Source organism: Macrotis lagotis, chromosome 1 (assembly GCF_037893015.1).
Source record: "Macrotis lagotis isolate mMagLag1 chromosome 1, bilby.v1.9.chrom.fasta, whole genome shotgun sequence".
Lineage (NCBI taxonomy): Eukaryota > Metazoa > Chordata > Mammalia > Peramelemorphia > Peramelidae > Macrotis > Macrotis lagotis.
The window spans coordinates 5,502,319-5,509,693 of record NC_133658.1 but is presented as its reverse complement, the minus strand read 5'-3'; the positions used below and the strand labels follow the sequence as shown (position 1 = coordinate 5,509,693).

General features: G+C 38.0%; 1 pseudogene; it reads left to right on the top strand.

The window, feature by feature from the left end:
• The first annotated feature begins 2,976 nt into the window (after positions 1 to 2,976).
• Positions 2,977 to 3,094, top strand: LOC141510777 (U6atac minor spliceosomal RNA; annotated as a pseudogene).
• The last annotated feature ends 4,281 nt before the right edge of the window (positions 3,095 to 7,375 follow it).

The window sequence follows — 7,375 nt, the reverse complement described above, 5'->3', positions numbered from 1 at the left end:
TAGGATCTCAGGGCAATTTTGCTGTATTATTTCTTGAAAAATGAAGTCTAGCTCCTTTTCCTAGTTGTGATTTTCAGGTAGCCCAATAATTTTTAAATTATCTCTTCTGGACCTGTTTTCGAGGCCAGTTGTTTGTCCAATAAGATATTTCACACTTTCTTCTAATTTGGGGAGTGTTTCTGGAATATCTTTATTTATTCCTGATTTCTTGCAAAGTCATCAGCTTCCTTTAGTTCCATACTGTATTTGAAGGAGTTATTTTCTTCAGAGAGCTTTTTTATCTCCTTTTCCAGCTGGCCAATTCTGTTTTTTAAGGTATTCTTCTCCTCATATGCCTTTTGTGATGCTTCTTCCATTTGGCCTAAACTGGTTTTTAACATATTATTTTCTTCAGTATATTTTTGTATTTCTTTCACCAAACTTTTAATTTGATTTTCTTGATTTATCTGCATTGCTCTCATTTCTCCTCCCAATTTTTCCTTCATCTCCCTTAGTTGCTTTTCAAAGTCTTTTTTGAGCTCATGCATAGCCTGAGCCCATTTTCTATTTCTCTTATAGGTTTTGGATTCAGAAGCTTAGATTTTGTTGTCTTCTGAATCTTCTATGGGACCAAAATAATTTTCTATGGTTAGATTCTTCTTTTTCTCTTGTTTTCTCATTTCCTCAGCCTATGACTGATTTACCACACTTCTAAGGCTTTGGGGGTTTGGGGGACAACCCACCGGGACCTTAATTCCTCCAAGGTCTTATGAAAGTCTCTGACTGTTCTCTTGCCTGTGCTTTGATATGTGGGTGACCACAGGCCCTCCTTTCTACCCTGGAGCTGTGTTGGTGGTTGTTGGTGGGGCTACTGTTGGCTATGGTGGTGTTTGTGGGAGCCCAGACTGTAACCTGGATCTGAGTGTGGGCAAATAGTTGAATCCTGCCCCAGGGAAAGCAGAGGGACCTCTGCACCCTCCTCAACCCCCTTAATGTCTATGGGCTGCGTTCTGGATGTGCAGGTTGGCTTCCCAGACTCCCACTGCAGGTTCTCACCACAAGGCTGCTCTGAGGCTGGTGCTTGCTCTGCACTCACTCTGGTGAGAGTTCTCTCACTGCCCCTTCAAGCTGTTCCCAGTGATCCTTGGGCTGCACTGAGCTGGGACTGTGGCTTTTTTCAGCCCCCAGTCTTGATGAAACAGACCTTTCCTGTGAAACTTCTAAGTTGTCTTGGACTGGGAATTTGTATTACTCAGTCTTTCTTTGGGTTCTGCCCCTCTAAATTTTGGCTAGAACCATAATTTGACAGCTTTTGGGGTCTTTTGGGGAATGAGTTTCCTGGAAGTCCTGCCTTCATCTTAGCTCCACCTCAAGAAATGTATTCTGAATGAAACAGTAGGCAATGAGAAAATACCTAATGGATAGTTTTTATCGTTTCAAACTGGACAGTTTCTGCACAAGTGAAATTAATACAACGAGGAAAAGAAGGGAAGTGGTGAAATGGTGAAATCAGGAAATCATCATTGTATCAAATTAATCTGATAATAGTTTGGTAGGTAGATGATTAATATTTCTCTTCTAAGAGTTCAATATGAAAATAATATATATGTGTTTAATATGAATGCATAATTAGTTATGTGTAACTTTTTTTTTTAGATTTTTCAAGGCAATGAATGGGGTTAAGTGGCTTGCTCAAGGCCAAATGGCTGGGTAATTATTAAGTGTCTGAGGTCAGATTTGAACCCAGATACTCCTGACTCCAAGGCCGGCGCTCTATCCACTGTGCCACCTAGCCGCCCCCATGAACAAACAATTCTTAAAAGAATTGCAAAGCATTCATAATCAGATGGAAAAATACTCCAAATCACTAATAATAAAAGAAACACATAGCAAAACTGTCATTTTGCCTCAAAACCTTCATGATAGTAAAGAAGACAAGAATAACAATAGTCTGTTTAGGGGACTGTGGAATTATAGGCATACTGATATAGTCTTGATGGAATTGTGAATGTTACAGCCATTTTGGAAAGCAATTGGAATTATGCAAATAAAGTGACTAAAATATCCATATGTATTGATCCATAGAATTCATTACTGAACTTATATCCCAATAAAGTCATTTATATGAAGGAAGTCCCAATATACATCAAAATATTTTTTTAAGTTTTTTGCAAGGCAATGGAGTTAAGTGGCTTGCCCAAGGCCACACAGCTAGTTAATTATTAAGTGTCTGAGGCCGGATTTGAACTCAGGTCTTCCGGACTTCAGGGCTGATGCTCTATCCATTGCACCACCTAGCCATCCCTATATCAAAATATTTTTACAAAAGAAATGCTGAGAAAGAAGATGTTCGTCCACTAGGGAATGGCTAAACAAATTGTAATAGATGAATATATATATATATATATATATATATATGTATATATATATATACATATATATATATATGTAATATTAAGAAAAAAGCTGAAAAAGAAAAAAATTACATACTCTGTGTGAGTTCTCCAAATAATCTTTTTTGGTAGGTGCATGTTTGGCATTCCATCAGAGTAGCATTCTTTATTAGCCAAATTTCAAAGCTCAACAGTGTGATCTTCAGAATCTTCCTAAGACAATTTAAACGGAAACAATCCCTTTTTCCAGCATGGTGCTGGTAGATTGTCCAGATTTCACAGCAAAGAGCAAATAAGGTCATCATAGCTCTGTAGACTTTTGGTACGAAAATCAGCTTAATACCTCTCCTCTCTCACATACTTTCTCTTGGAACCTCCCAAATACTGAGTTGGTTCTGGCAATGTTTCATTATCAATGTGTACCTCCCTGGAAAAGACACTGCCAAGGTATGTGAATGTAGCCACACTATCCAAACTTCTCCATTTGCTGTAACCAATGGCTCCACATATGGAGGAGCAACGCTGGCTGTTGTAGCATCTATGTTTTCTTGGTGTTAATTGTAAGGCCAAAATTAGCACAAGCAGCAAAGAATAGATACAGACTTTGTTGTATGAAAGGATTAATCCTTTAATTAGGATGGCAGAAGTTCTAGAGGCCTTTACAACAAAATAGACAGTAAAGGCATTGCCACCTACTCTGTGGCATTTAACCATTCAAGAGTAATATCAAGTTGTAAGTAATAGAGTTATAGTTTCATGAGTAATCATTTTTATTATACTATGTTATAGATATATTTGCTTTATTCCCCCCAAAATAAATAAATATAAAAATAAAAAAAGAAATTATGTAGGAGAGGAATACAAAGAACTTTAGAAAGATCTACATAAATGAACACAGAGTCAATTAAGCAAAGACAAGACTATCCAAATTGATGATAACAATGTAAATGCAAAGTATAAACACACAGACATATACATGCAAAATAAAAGTGAATTTAGTCAATTATCAAGCTCTTTGTTCAGTTGTTTTCAGTCATTTCCTTCCCTCATGACCCCATTTGAGGTTGTCATGGTACAGATTCTAGAATGGTTTGCTATTTCCTTTTCCAGCTCATTTTAGAGATGAGGAAATTGAGGCAAGCATGGTTAAGATTTGCCCAGGGTCAAACCATTGATAATTGCCTGAGGCCAGATTTGATCTTAGGAAGCTGTCTTTCTGATTCCAGAACTGGCTTTTTATCCTCTCCACCATTTAATTCTTTTATAAAGATTTAACAGGACCAGGGTATTTATTGGTTTTGTTGATTTTTTTCCTCTTTTTTCTTTTTTAATATTAAAAATTATTTATGATATATGAGATAGTTGCATGCAAGTAAGAGGTAGATCGTTACTAGAAAAAAACTTTGATCGTATAAAAACAGAAGATATTAACTAACTAAAATACTGGCTTAAAAATAAAAGCACCCCAAAAGAGAGCTTAATTTCCAAACATTGAATTGATGACAAAAAATTCATTTTGACAAAGCAGAAGGATCATCTTTGTCTTTGGCAATTCCCATTTCTGCACAAAGAGGAGTTAAAAATGATCTGGTCCTTCACACCTGTGGCGGGAGGGGTCTGTCGGACCCTCCAGCCACCGCCCTCTACTTACCTTCACCCAAGGTCTTCAGCCGTCTCTGGCTCCCCACCCGGGGTGGGGGAGGGGAGAACAAACCCTGCAGAGCACCCGAGGAGAGGTTCACTTCTTTACTGATGTTACTAAGAATCCCCCCGAGCCTTTCTGTACTATCCCTTTTATCCCTACTCCTCCGAGTAGGTGGTCTTGCTCCTCCTGAGTTCCCCCTGAGGGTGGAGCCAGCCCATACCGAGGCCATCCCAGTACCCGAAGGCAGGTTCTGACCTCTGGGTGTCTCAATGTTCCTCTCAGGGGGCCCCAGTCCAGAGCCGCCCCTAATACATACATCCTACGGATCCATCCTTCAGGCAGTATATCCTGCCTTTTGCCCTGCATCTGAAGTCTCCTCTCTATGGTGTCTTCCTTGACTAGCCAAATAAACTCCTTGAAAAAAATTAATATATAATATATAATGTATAATGTATAATGTATAATGTATAGTATATATAACATATTCTTTTCATTCATATTGAGATTTGACATTTTTGACAAAAATCATGATGAGATAGATACTATATATATGGTGATCTCTCTTTCAGAGGGGAGGAAACTGAGGCTGAGAGTGGTTGAAGTGACTTTCCCTATTGTTTACTGACTGTTCTCCTCATTGCTCTCAGCCCATTGTTCTGTCCAACATGTAATAAATCCTCTTCTGCATGAACTGGAAAAGCAAATAGCCTTGAATAATGTGCTGGCTTTAATCTGACTTCAGTAAAACTGCAATGCCAAACATCCACAATGGACAGAAGATGTTCTGGAATAGAGGATTTAAGACCTTTACAGGTCACTTAACCTCTCAAATACTCCACCCCATTTTAGAGATGGGGAAACTGAAGCCAAGAAAGGCAGATTAACAGCCAAGGTCACAGATACAAAGTACAGAAAGACAGAATTTGAACCCAGGGTTCTCTGACTCCCAGGCAAATTCTTCTTCTTCTCAATCATTATCTAGTTGGCTTTTGTACTAGAAATAATCAAACTCCATTTCTCTAAAAGTGATTTACATTTAGAGAACATCATTCACTGTTGTTTCAATCACCATGATGCTTCTTGCCGCCCCCCCTTGGAGTTTTCTTAGCAAAATTGAGAGTGGTTTGTCATTTTCTTCTCCGGTTCATTTTTCAGATGAAGAACTAAGGCAAATTGGGTTAAGTGATGCACCCAGGGTCACCCAGTTAGTAAATGTCTGAACTCTGATTTGAAGGGGAAGTCTTTCTGACTCCAGACTCAGCATGCTATCCATTACACCACCTAGCTGCCTGAGAGTCACTCATACAGGTAGAATGTAAGAGGGGATATTCACTTAGAGACCATCAAATACAACCCCTTCATTTACATGGCAAATTGAGAGTCATATAAAAGAAGACACTAAGCCAAAATCAGCAAAAATAATCAGCAAAAAAAACTAATTCAGAACTTTCTTCACAGTTGACCTAAATTATTAAGACTTTTTGCTTTGTTTGATCTATGTACTGAATGGCTTATTCAATAAGGAGAAAATCACTATATTCTAAAATTTTGAAAAACTTATATTGTCAAAAGTGTTTTTATTTTACATTGTTTCCCCAAAGGTCAATTTTAGATGATAAATTTATGTAAAAAATATATACAACCCAGAATGCTACAAGCCCCACAGATGATTATAAATAGTTTGATAATTGAAGTATTTGAGTATGCTCTAATCCCTTAGTTTAGATGTGTGTGTGTGTGTGAGTGTGTTTGTGTGTGTGTAAGTGTGTTTGTGTGTGCATATCCACTAATATCCTTATCCAAGTCTACTTTCTTATGATATGAGTTTTGGACTTGCTCTGAAAGGTCGTGCTACAGAAATGCCAACTATGGACTCTCCTACCAGGTTGTAAAAGTTTCCAAGAACCAGCTTGGTAATGGCAGATCCAACTAAGGACCAGATTTGTTCATCTGGAAGTGGTTCATTCTCTGAAGATTTATATCTGAATTCTTTTAACTATACTAGTTAGTGAGGATTATTATATTTTCACATCTGGGTTGAACTCATTGGCCAATGGGACTCCTTCCATCTTTGAGATTTTGAGATGATACAGTTCTAAGGTTCCCAGGGATTTCAACCTATACTGATAGAAGGAATGCCCATGGCAAATACATTTTCAATTTCTGATTGATGGAAGTAGTGCAATTTGCTGTGTTCTCTCCTATTCTGAGGTATTCTATTATACTCTATCAATTTATATGTCTTTAATTCTTCATCTCTCCATCCAACTACCCTCTGCAGGTGCCAAACATGATAATTAATCTTTGGGAGTCTTTATGCTCTATAACTCACCACTCTGCCATATCCTGAAGACAGGACTCCCAGATGGAATGACTAATCCATCTCATAAATCCAAGAGCTTGACTTTATTATGGAAGCAATAAATTAGAAGATTAATCAAGCATTCATTCAATTTTCAAGTATAGACCTCCGCTGAACCCTTGATCTGACAAACATAAAAAAGAAAAAAGATCCAAAAGCTGGTGGTGCTGATCAAAATAACAGTAAGAACTGGAATAAAGGCTTCAAAGTCATTCTGTGACTCAATTTTCAAATTTGTAAAAAAAAATGAAAACATTTTACTAGCTGACCTCTAGGATTCCCCCCAGCTGTGCCAATTAATATTCTATGTTCTAAACCCATCAGTCAACATGCATTAATTGTTTTCGATGTGGTAGGCATTGTGCTACCACTTGCTTCCCCCAAAACCAGTCCCTTCCCTCAAAAAACTCACAATCCTACTAGAGGAAACAGAATTCAAACAAATAGAGAGAAACAAGTTACATACAGGATCAATAGGAAATAATTAATAAAAAGGAGGTATTAAAATTAAAGGAAATCTCAAAAGACTTCCTATAATTAGTGGGGTTGTAGTTGGGACTCGAAGGAAGCTCAGAAAACCAAGAGGCAGAGATGAAGAGGGAGTTCCCTTTCAGGCATGAGGGACAAATAAACTCCTTGGATCTGACAAGTGGAGTATCTCATTCATGGAACAGCAAGAATTTCAGAGTTATTGGATCAAATGGTACTTAGTGGAGCAAGGCAGTCCAGAAAGACAGAAGGATTTGAGTTATGAAAGGCTTCAAATGCCAAACCGAGGATTTCGTATTTGATCTTAGAGATGATACAAAGTCACAGGAATTTCGTGCATAGGGGAAGTGACATGATCAGACCCACACTTTCAAAAAATCCTTTTGCTATTTGAATGAAGGATAGATTTATAGTGAGAAGAGACTTGAGACAGACCAACCCAACAGCAGCTATGCCATCGTCCAGGCATGAGGTAATAAGAATGAAGGCGTCATCAAAGGTGAGAAA